General features: G+C 36.9%; 2 non-coding genes and 1 pseudogene across 2 annotated transcripts; all 3 read right to left on the reverse strand.

Annotated features, from left to right (window-relative positions):
* Positions 1–3,011: 3,011 nt before the first annotated feature.
* On the reverse strand, positions 3,012–3,176 carry LOC135742627 (U1 spliceosomal RNA). Its single transcript, XR_010530046.1, has one exon. It is a non-coding gene; the product is annotated as a U1 spliceosomal RNA (small nuclear RNA).
* Positions 3,177–3,958: 782 nt separating this feature from the next.
* Positions 3,959–4,147, reverse strand: LOC135742644 (U2 spliceosomal RNA). Its single transcript, XR_010530058.1, has one exon. It is a non-coding gene; the product is annotated as a U2 spliceosomal RNA (small nuclear RNA).
* A 3,566-nt stretch (positions 4,148–7,713) lies between these two features.
* Positions 7,714–7,892, reverse strand: LOC135742646 (U2 spliceosomal RNA; annotated as a pseudogene).
* Between the last annotated feature and the right edge of the window lie 5,546 nt (positions 7,893–13,438).

Below are 13,438 nucleotides of genomic sequence, written 5' to 3' on the forward strand. Positions count from 1 at the left end.
GCCAAAAGGCCGAGAAGCGATACCGGAATAGACGCAGCCAAAGGGGGAGCCGGCGAAGGCGCTGGCTTTTGGGGTGGAGGCTAGCGGGCATTTAACTCTATACGTTCTCATTGTATAACCCAGAGGTAGAACGTTGAGCTAGCAGATCAGAAGTTCATGTTTTCTAAACCCATGCAGAAAACACACACACAAACTGTTGGGAAAAAGCAGTCATCGCTTAACCAAACAGAAACATGAAGTAAAGCTTCAGTTAATTTGCTTGCAGCTTGCAGATCCAATACGTCGATCGTAAAGGTAATGCCGGTAGATCGCACATACCTTAACTGTGTATGCTGCTCCACGCCTCCACGAGCTTCGGGAAACAGAGCGCAAAATTGTCATTATGGTCTTGGATTAACTGTGAAACATGCTTTGCCTTTCTTCTCAAATGTGTTTTCATAAATCTTACGCTGTCCGCTGCAGCTCAGTCGTCTAACTTCTGAAATTCACCAGGATGCGCATTTTTTCCTTGATGCAGGAACTGATCCACGCTCATGAGAGAGAGAGAGAGAGAGAGAGAGAGAGAGTTTAGAATTTTCAAAAAACCTTTATTACAAATTAAAACATTTTCATAACCTCAAATCAGAAAAAACAAAGGGGAAAAAAAATATATATATATAGTAACGGAAATAACAAAAAATAAGCCAACATAGGAGCAAAGACCAAATCATCTTCAATAACCAGACACAGAGCTCCTCCATAATACCAAATCAATTCAAAAGAAAGAAGATCATTCATTGCTTTTAAGTATCTAAAACCAATAAGGATTCTAGATTTAACTTATTTTAAAAACTGCTAATATATCATGGCTTCCAGGTCTGTCAACGTTGCTGTGGTTTTTCGACAGCTGTAATATGAAGGGTAGAGTGAAAAAAAATGTTTAAGTGTTTTGAACATCCCTATGGAAGCCCATTTCCGCCACATAAGAAAAAAAATTATGCTCTGATAAATCATAATTATGAGTTAAAAAGTCGAAATTATGAGATAAAAAGTCAAAATTATGAGATAAAAAGTCATAATTATGAGATAAAAAGTCAAAATTATGACTTTAAAAGTCATAATTTCGACTTTTTATCTCATAATTATGACTTTTTATCTCATTATTTTGACTTTTTATCTCATAATTTCGACTTTTTAACTCATAATTTCGACTTTAAAAGTCATAATTTCGACTTTTTATATCATAATTATGACTTTAAAAGTCATAATTTTGACTTTAAAAGTCATAATTATGAGATAAAAAGTCATAATTTCAACTTTTTATCATCTCCTAAGTATGACTTTTTATCTCATAATTATGACTTTTAAAGTCATAATTTCGATTTTTTTTATCTCATAATTATGAATTTAAAGTCATAATTTCGACTTTTTATCTCATAATTATGACTTTTTAATCTCATAATTATGACTTTAAAAGTCATAATTTCGACTTTTTATCTCATAATTATGACTTTAAAAGTCATAATGTCGACTTTTAAAGTCATAATTATGATTTATCAGAACGTGATTTTTTTTCTTATGTGGCGGAAATGGGCTTCCATACATCCCAATCTGTTCGTTTACTTAGTATTTTATTCATGTTTTCGAGTTAAAAAATAATTCTTAAATCAAGATACATTTACTTAATAAGCAAAGTGGCTTAGAATTTAAGTCTTGTTTACTGAAATAAATTCTAAAATGTAATAGGTTAAGGCTTAAAACAAGTAAAAATATCTGCCAGTGGGGTAAGAAAAATAAACCTAAATTGAGTTTATTATTGAATTAAGTTGAAACTAGAATTAAGTTTATTTTTCTTACCCCGCTGGCAGATATTTTTTACTTGTTTTAAATATAAACCTGTTGATTTTTATAATTTATTTCAATTATTACAAAGTATACGATCTGATTTTTTAATCGCGGTGTTTGTTTTATTCATCGTTTCTTTTCCGTGCATTTGCTTTATTTATTTATTTTTGCTTGTTGCATTTAAATGCACGTTTGATTTGTTGCCACATTATTCTGTGTTAATGTATTTTTTAACATGTTTATAAACAAAAAGTGCGTTATTATAATTAATTATATGGCTGTGAATTCCCAGCAAACACAAAACGCTTTTATAACAATTTTCTATTACAATACATAATATCTTAAGCCACTTTGCTTACCAAGTAAATGTATCTCCATTTAAGAATTGTCAGATATTCACAAGAAAACAAGACAAAAACAGTAAGTAAGATATTCATTTACTTTTTTCTTTCAAACATGAATTTACAGACGGCTGGAAATTTTAAATAAAATAACTAGACATACCTATTCGGGTCTGCTCCCGTTTGCTGTGATGACGGGGACTTAGTCCAAAGCACATTTTGAGGAATACTTACACATTTTACTTCTTATTTCTTTGGAATTAATTATTATTTATTTTCAATTACAAAGTATGCGATCTGATTTTTTTAATCGCGGTGTTTGTTTTATTCCTCGTTTCTTTTCCATGCATTTGCTTTATTTATTTATTTTCTGCTTGTTGCATTTAAATGCACATTTGATTTGTTGCCACATTATTCTGTGTTAATGTATTTTTTAACATGTTTATCAACAAAAAGTGCGTTATTATAATTAATTATATAGCTGTGAAATATATACAAGAATTCCCAGCAAAAACAAAACGTTTTTATAACAATTTTCTATTACAATACATAATATCTTAAGCCACTTTGCTTACCAAGTAAATGTATCTCCATTTAAGAATTGTCAGATATTCACAAGAAAACAAGACAAAAACAGTAAGTAAGATATTCATTTACTTTTTTCTTTCAAACATGAATTTACAGACGGCTGGAAATTTTTAATAAAATAACTAGACATACCTATTCGGGTCTGCTCCCGTTTGCTGTGATGACGGGGGACTTAGTCCAAAGCACATTTTGAGGAATACTTACACATTTTACTTCTTATTTCTTTGAAATTAAAGAATCTATTTTTAACACAAAGGTCAGGGGAGAGCGCGAACGCAGTCCCCCACTATCAGAAATTTTGCAGTCGAGATTCCCACATTTGGGGAATTCGCAAAGGGTCAGCACAACCGGAGTGCAATGGCTGAGCCTCGCCCTGGGTGAACCACCTTCATGATCATGGTGTCTCCCCTGCCAGGTAAGTATGAGCGACACCCTTTGAGGCCAGACGGCCGCATCTCCCTGTGACCGATCACATCGACGGCGCCCCCGAAGGCCATCCGACTAACATTTCATTACTGTGTGTGACCAGGTGGAAAGCGCACGAAGCCACGTCTGAGACCAAACATTCTTCGAGATCTACCCTATTTTTATTCCGTTTCCAGCCCGGTTGAACCGTGTAGAGTGAAATATGTGAAACAATTTAAATCAAATGGATTTAAATTGCACATTCAAATATATGGTTTCGTTATTACAAAGTAACTTTACGTGGAATAGAAACAAATAAATGTACAGAGCAATCAAGAAACAACGAAAGCATAGCAATTTTAGAACGTGGATAAATAAAAACACAGGGCTCAATGACTTACCCGTTGTCGTTGTGAGTTAAACAAGTACAGCTATGCCTCCAGGTCTGTCGACGTTGCTGTGGTTTTTCGACAGCTGTAGTATGAAGGGTAGTGAAAAAAAGTTTTCAGGTGTTTTTAACATTCCAATCGGCCTCTTTCGCTTTTGTTGCACCTTCAGCTGTGTCGAGGATGTTTAATTCGTCCTCGGATCACCACCACAAACTTGTAAAGAAAATAATTAAATACATTACAAAAACATTTCTTTATCAGCGTGTTCATTTCCACGCAAGCTTTTCGTTAAACCAATAAAGCCAACGAAAACACAGCAATTTTAAAACACACGGATTAGAAAAAACACCGTCATTCACGCACAGAAGAAGCAAATTCTTTTTTTATACTTGACTTATTTGTCCCCGAGAAGGGGAGCGCACCATTCATGGAAACACTGCAATACCATGTTGATGCATGGAGTGGAAGGAGCAAGCTCCGCTTCCATTTCCGAAGGTCAAAAATCCATTTAACATATAGTCCCCGGATAGGAGACGTATCAGACATTAAACTGATAAGAACAGATTTTTTCCTTTCTATTTTTGTTTATTGAAACAAGATCATCATATAAATAACAGCACATGTTGTAATCAAGTCAGGTTACATAAAACATTTTATACCCCTGCACATGCAGGTCTAAAACCAAAAAAAAATAGATCTGAAATAAAACATAATTTTAATGAGGATTAAAAACGCCATTCAAATCCTGAAACTCTAAAACACAAAATATAAGATATCCACATGCTACTTAAAAGCACCTCTATACAATTTATGTTATCTTTGAAACCATTAAAAATAACTACAGTTCAATATACTTAATTTTTTAGAATAACATTAGCTATTTGCAAGTGCTTCCAGTGTGTTTTAAGAACCAGGATAAAAAACAGTGTTAAAATAACATTTAAAACAGTAATTTGTAAGCCTCTAATCAGTAAAAGCAAGATAAAATGGGGTGAAAACAGTGTTCTATTATACTGGACCGGGGAGGTGAGCCTTCCCTTCCGGCCCACCCCTGGCCCTCAGTTTCAAGCCATCAGACCCTGCTTCAGGGACCCAGAGGAGATCCCCACCCGCTGGCCCGCTGTTCCCGTAGCCAATGGTGGTGAGGGTGCATCTACGGGCGACCAGGGTCGGTGGCGGCCAGGACCCTCTCTGTGGCAACCCCGGCCCCCCCATCCGAATGATTAGGTGCGGTGCCCCTGCAGCATGTACTCGACCGTCCTTACAGTGGCGTGGAGGGGCACCGTCACCCGTTTCCCCACCAGCAGGTTTCTGGCAGTCCAGATTGCATGCTTTATAGCGTTCAGGGTGAGCCAGAGCTGTGTAAACTGTTTTTTTGTTAAGTCCTTCATGCTCCAGCCCACCCCTAGGACGGCGAGTTTGTAGTCCATCTGGACCCCACCCGCTGGCAGGCACGGGAAAACTAGGGGGCCGGTCGCGGTCCACTGGTCCTGTGCAGCGCCGCACTCCCAGAGGACATGCCGCACGGTCTCCTGTTGATCACACCCAGGCCGTGGGCATTTTGCGTTGGTGGACATGCCCCTGGAGTGCATAACCGTCCTGGTCGGGAGGATCTCATGGGCCGCCATCCACGAAAGGTCCTTATGCCGGTTCTGGAGGGCAGGGTGGGCTGCGTTCCTCCACGCAGTCTTTGCCTCGCTCTCCATTAGGCCTGACACTGGGCTCACCTTCTCCCGATCCTGCACAACAGAGATTATTTTTTTATGATTAGTTAAAACGTTCAAATTTTGGTTTTCACAATCATATTTCTTTAAAAATTTCTTAATAAAACCATATTCTTTTGGCAAGTTAAAAGACACTGGGGCTCTGAGATCTACTTTTAAAACTTTTAAAGTGCGTAAATACGACCCCATCCAAAACTTAACCATTGCTGTGGTCGCACTACTTGATGGGGCCGTAGCGTACTTGATGTGTAATGCTGTGAATTTACTCCCTAAAACCAAGCTGAGGTCCGGAAGACCTTTCCCTCCGTTTTCCTTTCTCTTTTTGATGATTTCTCTTCGTGTCCTCTCCCACTTAGAACCCCAAAGGAAATAAAAAACTGCTCTTTCTACAGCTAAAATGAAGAACCTGGGGGGGCTAAAAACAGAACACAATAATAAAAACAGGGGTAAAATCACAGCTTTAAAAACTAAAATCTTTCCCTCCATAGTCAAAGTCCTCAGTCCCCACAGTCCTAGTCGCTGTCTCACTTTGCTTAAAATTCCACTCCAGTTACCACTTCCCCCACCCTCACTGTCAAATTTTACACCTAAAATTTTTATGTCCGTTTTTCTGAGTGTCACGTCCAGTCCTCCCAAGTCTATATCACCCAACTGTCCAAAGAGCTGGGCCTCAGACTTGTTCCTGTTTAATATTGAGCCTGAGGCCTGTCCATAAAAGTCTGTTAACTCCAAAGCTCTCCGGACAGATAAAAAGTCAGTAGTTAAAATCGTCACGTCATCCATATATAACACACATTTTGTTGTCACTCCTCCCATTCCTGGTACTTTAAAACCTTCGATCCGTTGGTCCCTTCTCAAGAGCTGTGCCAGTGGCTCTATGCAAGCCACATACAGGAGCGGAGATAACGGGCAGCCCTGACGGACGCCGCTGTGTATATTGACAGCATTTGTTAGATGCCCGTTAACAAGGATTTTGCTGGTTATATCGTTATACAGCAATCCCACCCATGCTAAGAACCTCCCTGGGAACCCCATTTTACACAGTACCTGCAAAAGGTACTGGTGCGAGACTCGGTCAAAAGCTTTTTCAAAGTCTAAATTTAACACTATTAGGCCAATGTTTCTGTCTCTCGCAAAACAGATGACGTCTCTAATCAATATCAGGCTGTCTGTGATCCTCTTCCCGGGCACAGCGCATGCTTGATCCGGGTGGATCACATCTTTTAAAAACATAGACATTCGTGATGCTAAAAGCTTACTAAAAAGTTTACAGTCAAGGTTTAAAAGGCTGATTGGTCTCCACGTTTTCAAATCGGTCTTATCCCCTTTTTTGTGTAGAAGTGAAACAATACCTATTCTAAAACTGTCAGGGAGTCGGTCCAGTCTGTCAAAGTCATTAAAAGCCTTTAAAAGTTCTGGTGCTAAAATGTCCCAAAATTTTGCATAAAACTCCACCGGAAGGCCATCACTTCCCGGTGACTTACCTGTTTTGAAATCCTTCATGCCTTTAGTGAGCTCTAAAATAGTAAAATCTTGGGTTAAAACATCACACTCATTATCAATTTTCTTATTTAAGTTTTCCAGAACTTTACTTATTGCTTCATCAGTTACTTCTTTCTTTTTGTATAAATCCTTATAAAATGTTTCCACTTCCTCTAAAATTCCTTCAGTGTTACTGACTTCCTTGTCGCCATTTTTAAGTTTAGCTATTAGCCCCTTGTTTGTTATAATTTTCTTAAAAAAGTATCGTGTACATTTTTCACCTTCTTCTATATCTTTTTCTTGACTCCTTAAAATCACCCCTTTATTTCTTTCTTTTTCGATCTCAGCCATTTTCTTCTTAACCTCTTTTAATTCTTCATTAAAATCAAAGCCCTCATTTACTAACTTAAAATACTTTTGTAGTCTTTTTTGCAGTCCCAACATGCATCGCTTTTCTTTGTTCTTTTTTTCCGTCCCTTTCTGTCTAAAAAACAGTTTTGTCCGATGCTTCACCATTTCCCACCACTGTGCATGTGAATCAAAAAAGTCCTGGAGGGTCTGCCATTGACTGAATTGCTCCCTGTATTCTCTAACTATCTCCTCGTTCTGCAACAGGGAGCAATTCAGTTTCCAGATCCCTCTCCCTATCGTCAGGTTGCTGGTGAGGGAAAGTGTGCAAGACAACATAGCGTGATCAGTAAAAAACAAGGGTGTTAATCTAGCATCAGTTGGCGGACAGTCGCGCACGAAGATGTAGTCGATGCGCGAGGCATTGGTGCCATCACCACTGACCCAGGTGTAGCCCGCCTCTCTTGGATGCAAAGTCTTAAAACAGTCAACTAATTTAAAATCCTTAACCAAACTTTGCATTAAAACTGACGTCTTGTCAACCTTAAAATCTTCCCCTGCCCTCTTCCTGTCTGTCTTAGCTAAGACACAATTAAAATCCCCCCCAACCACTAAAGGTGCCCTCCCAAGCATGTGGGACTGCAGTTCCTCTAAAAGCTCATACCTATCATTTTTACCTGTAAAACCATACACATTTAACACTTTAAAATCTCTATCTAAAAAAGTCAAGTTTGCTAAAATGATAAGAACAGATACTACACTTGATCTTAGCCAAAAGGCCGAGAAGCGATACCGGAATAGACGCAGCCAAAGGGGGAGCCGGCGAAGGCGCTGGCTTTTGGGGTGGAGGCTAGCGGGCATTTAACTCTATACGTTCTCATTGTATAACCCAGAGGTAGAACGTTGAGCTAGCAGATCAGAAGTTCATGTTTTCTAAACCCATGCAGAAAACACACACACAAACTGTTGGGAAAAAGCAGTCATCGCTTAACCAAACAGAAACATGAAGTAAAGCTTCAGTTAATTTTCTTGCAGCTTGCAGATCCAATACGTCGATCGTAAAGGTAATGCCGGTAGATCGCACATACCTTAACTGTGTATGCTGCTCCACGCCTCCACGAGCTTCGGGAAACAGAGCGCAAAATTGTCATTATGGTCTTGGATTAACTGTGAAACATGCTTTGCCTTTCTTCTCAAATGTGTTTTCATAAATCTTACGCTGTCCGCTGCAGCTCAGTCGTCTAACTTCTGAAATTCACCAGGATGCGCATTTTTTCCTTGATGCAGGAACTGATCCACGCTCATGAGAGAGAGAGAGAGAGTTTAGAATTTTCAAAAAACCTTTATTACAAATTAAAACATTTTCATAACCTCAAATCAGAAAAAACAAAGGGGAAAAAATATATATATATATAGTAACGGAAATAACAAAAAATAAGCCAACATAGGAGCAAAGACCAAATCATCTTCAATAACCAGACACAGAGCTCCTCCATAATACCAAATCAATTCAAAAGAAAGAAGATCATTCATTGCTTTTAAGTATCTAAAACCAATAAGGATTCTAGATTGAACTTATTTTAAAAACTGCTAATATATCATGGCTTCCAGGTCTGTCAACGTTGCTGTGGTTTTTCGACAGCTGTAATATGAAGGGTAGAGTGAAAAAAAAATGTTTAAGTGTTTTGAACATCCCAATCTGTTCGTTTACTTAGTATTTTATTCATGTTTTCGAGTTAAAAAATAATTCTTAAATCAAGATACATTTACTTAATAAGCAAAGTGGCTTAGAATTTAAGTCTTGTTTACTGAAATAAATTCTAAAATGTAATAGGTTAAGGCTTAAAACAAGTAAAAATATCTGCCAGTGGGGTAAGAAAAATAAACCTAAATTGAGTTTATTAATGAATTAAGTTGAAACTAGAATTAAGTTTATTTTTCTTACCCCGCTGGCAGATATTTTTTACTTGTTTTAAATATAAACCTGTTGATTTTTATAATTTATTTCAATTATTACAAAGTATACGATCTGATTTTTTAATCGCGGTGTTTGTTTTATTCCTCGTTTCTTTTCCGTGCATTTGCTTTATTTATTTATTTTTGCTTGTTGCATTTAAATGCACGTTTGATTTGTTGCCACATTATTCTGTGTTAATGTATTTTTTAACATGTTTATAAACAAAAAGTGCGTTATTATAATTAATTATATGGCTGTGAATTCCCAGCAAACACAAAACGCTTTTATAACAATTTTCTATTACAATACATAATATCTTAAGCCACTTTGCTTACCAAGTAAATGTATCTCCATTTAAGAATTGTCAGATATTCACAAGAAAACAAGACAAAAACAGTAAGTAAGATATTCATTTACTTTTTTCTTTCAAACATGAATTTACAGACGGCTGGAAATTTTTAATAAAATAACTAGACATACCTATTCGGGTCTGCTCCCGTTTGCTGTGATGACGGGGGACTTAGTCCAAAGCACATTTTGAGGAATACTTACACATTTTACTTCTTATTTCTTTGAAATTAATTATTATTTATTTTTAATTACAAAGTATGCGATCTGATTTTTTTAATCGCGGTGTGTGTTTTATTCCTCGTTTCTTTAGCTCACACAACATTCTACCAAAAAACAGCAGATCATTTTCTACTAGATAACTCCATACACTATGGATTAAAAATGTCCCGACTGCGAACCTGATAAAACCCAGGTAAAAAGCAAATACAAATAAACCATTTTGATTTAGCAAAAGTTTACAAATAAATGCACTCCCTGCACACAACAAGCACGTCTAGTTACCATTCATTTTTTGCGTGATTTAAGTTTCGTCGCATACATTTTGGAAGGCACACGATAAAAACAAAATAAGGCTTTTAATGTATGCAGACTTCATTCTCCGTTGAGGGCTTATCAATCATAATAAACGCTGTTAACTCTTCTCGTTGAATGGTCTAAATCCAATGCTGGTAAAGAAATCAAATGTGCATTTCAACGCAACAAGCAAGCCGTAAAGCAATGGATGCAGGCAAACAAACGAGGAATAGCACATACACCACGATTAGATCATCGGGTCTCATACTTTGGAATTAATAAGAAATAATTATTCAGTCTAAAGAAATAAGAAGTAAAATGTCTAAGTATTTCTCCAAATGTGCAGACTCATTACAATAAACGGGAGCAGACACGAATAGTTATGTATGTCTCGTTATTTTATTTAAAATTGACAGCTGTCTAACATATGATATATTTTGATAATACGAAATGCTAAAAAAATAATATAACACCAATCGACAATATATGTTATTGTTATTTTTACAAGTAATATCATGTGTAGGAGAAAACAAAGCAGCTGTCAGTCCATACTATATTGAGTGGCCATCGTAGTGGTGCAACCTGAACGATGTTTTCCCTACTTCCGGTCAAAGGCGCCATTTTGTGAAATAGGCATATAGGTGACGCTGGAGCACGCGGCCATTGTCTCTGTTCAACAAAGCAAGTGTATATATACACATACGCATATTTTTCCTCAATCAATCACCGAATACAAGGTGCAATTCGATGCCAACTGGCCCTTCTCTCTGGTTTCATGTTTGTAAGGAAAATTAAGGGGGAAATTACGATAGCATTTCAGCCAAACATTCATTCGTGCCACGCTGCTTTTCTTTGAACGAAAAAAAAACCCCTCTGCTCCCCCTACACAATTTCTTCTCCTGTTATTTTATGCTTAAAACAAGCAAATAAATCTGCCTACAGGGTAAGAAAAAATTTGTGAACTTTTCCCATAAACACTTAATTCAAGAAAAATTGTCCCACCCCACTGGCCATTTTTTATCCACAATACACATTCGATGTCTGCACGCACCATTGTCTTTGTTCAACGCAAACAATTCTGTTGCGTTTTTCTTTGAACGAAGTGCTCCGCCTAGATAATTTGACCCATATTCACATGGGTTTGTTTCTCGTTTTTTCTTTGAGAACAATCTATATAGCGCTTTCCACAATCGTTTTGGTGTTAGCTTTACGTAAAATAGAAACACAGAAAAGTACTGAGCGATGGAGAAACCACGAAGCGGAACTTATTATGGACCACGGATTGGCAAACAAACTGGCAACCACGCACAAAAGAAGCAAACTCTGGTTTTAAACTCACCTTATTTGTCCCCGGAAAACGCCAGAGTCGATGCACGGAGTGGACGGAGCAAGCCTCGCTTCCATAGCCGAAGGTCAAAAATCCATTTAAACGTGTAGTCCCCGGTGTCCACTCGATCTTACCCAAAAAGCCGAGAAGCTATACCGCAATGGCATCCGGAGAAGGCGCTGGCTGTCGGGATGGAGGTTAGCGGGTCAGAGGTCCAGCACTGAAGGTCTGCGTTCATTACTCACCGTGTGCATTTCACTCTATACTTGTAAAAAAACCATACAAATACATACAGAAACAGTTATCACTCATACAAAAAGAAACACGAAGGTAAAGCTTCAGTTAATTTGCTCGCTGAATGCTTTTTGCATGCACATACAAAACTGAACAAAACTGATATACTGAACAAAATAGGCCCCAAAATTGAGGAACACCAGTTGTTTAGTTAAACTGATTGAATAGCACTTTGCTTCCTATTTGTTAAATACGAAATGAGACAATAAATTACAAATTACATTTCAATGCCTGCAGCGTGTTCATGTCCACACCACAAATAAAACCGTGTGACCCTTTTTTTTTTTGGTTAAAAGTTTGAAAGTTTCGAACCTACGCAACACTCTAAAGACAAATGCTCCTAAATAGTAACAAATAAGAGTTCTTCAGCTTGTAACCATAGCAGAACCCGTTTTTTTGGTACTATATAGAACCTTTTTATACGGTTCTATAAAGAATCTTGCCTTGAAAAGTGCTCACCTCAGTGGTGCTATAAAGAACGATTAATTTATCAGCTGTCAGGAGTGACATTTTTGTTATTTATCAACTTTCTAATGTATAGCACTTGATAAGGATTAACAGTTTAAAAACAGAAATGCAAGACATCAGAAAATACATTTATTTTTTACTTTCATAACATGAGAGGTGTCATACAATAACAAATATGTGCTTTAAAATCACATTCCTTAGTTAAAAATATACATAAAAATAGATATATGGATCATTACACAAATCACTACTCAAAGGAAATATGTTAAATAACTGCTTCAATATTAATTAACAATAACATTTGGCCAAGGCAGTCCTTGTAAATAGACATATAAATAGACAAATAAAATCATGACATATATGCCATAGAGCCTGAGAAAGAGAAAAATAATAAGGAATTCTGCTTTTACTACCATCTCAGAAATATTGCCAGAATTGGAGGTTTTGTCTCAAGACAGGACTTAGAGAAACTTGTTCATGCTTTCATCACCAGCAGGGCCGATTATTGCAATGGACAATGGATTAAAAAAAGTACTGTTACTTGTTTAAAAACCACTTCATGGCTACGGGCCGAAATACATGACAGATATGCTAATCGAATATGAAACCGATTACTCGGATCAATAGGATCAGGTCATTTAGAAAAAACAAGGGTTCACTCAAAACAAGGTGCATCAGCATTTAGTTATTATCAGCTTTCAGAAGAGATCAGATGTGCTTCAACAGTAGACACTTTTAAATCTAGATTAAAAACACATCAGTTTAACTTTGCATTTACTGAATGATTTAAAACAGTACGAATAAAACAGTACAAAAGAATAAAACAGTATGAACCTTACCTGTTATAAAGGGAATGAAGCTTACGGTATGGTGCTTACCTGCAGAAATAAATAAAGTACAATAAGAACACACAGAACTTCAATTTTCAAAATTATTTTAACAATAAATGATGATTATTTTACTGGTTTACCTGTTTGCGATTACCACAGAATCCCGTCACCTGGCTGCGGTCTTCATTTGGTGAACGGTTCTTCACTCATAATTGACCTATACAAGAAATAGAGAAGAATAATAAGCAATTCTGCTTTTACATGTAGATGTGTGCCCCAAGAACACAGACACACCGGCTCCAAAAAGTTTAAACAGTACACATTTCTGTTATTTTAATGTGGCAAATGTGTCAGCTTTAAAAGAAGCATACATTACCTTTTAAAGAGGATGCGCACTGCGTGAAATACCTTTACTCCCAGCATAAGCAAGCAATTTTCAAAATGCTTTTAAAAGTAATGGTGATTATTTTACTTGTTTAACTGTTTGTGATTACCATGGAATCATGTCACCATCATTTTTAAGCTTGTAAAGCAAATAATGAAATATTGACTTAGTAGGAAAAAATATTTTGGAAGTATCGTGATAAATGATGAAGA

Source organism: Paramisgurnus dabryanus, chromosome 13 (genome assembly GCF_030506205.2).
Source record: "Paramisgurnus dabryanus chromosome 13, PD_genome_1.1, whole genome shotgun sequence".
Lineage (NCBI taxonomy): Eukaryota > Metazoa > Chordata > Actinopteri > Cypriniformes > Cobitidae > Paramisgurnus > Paramisgurnus dabryanus.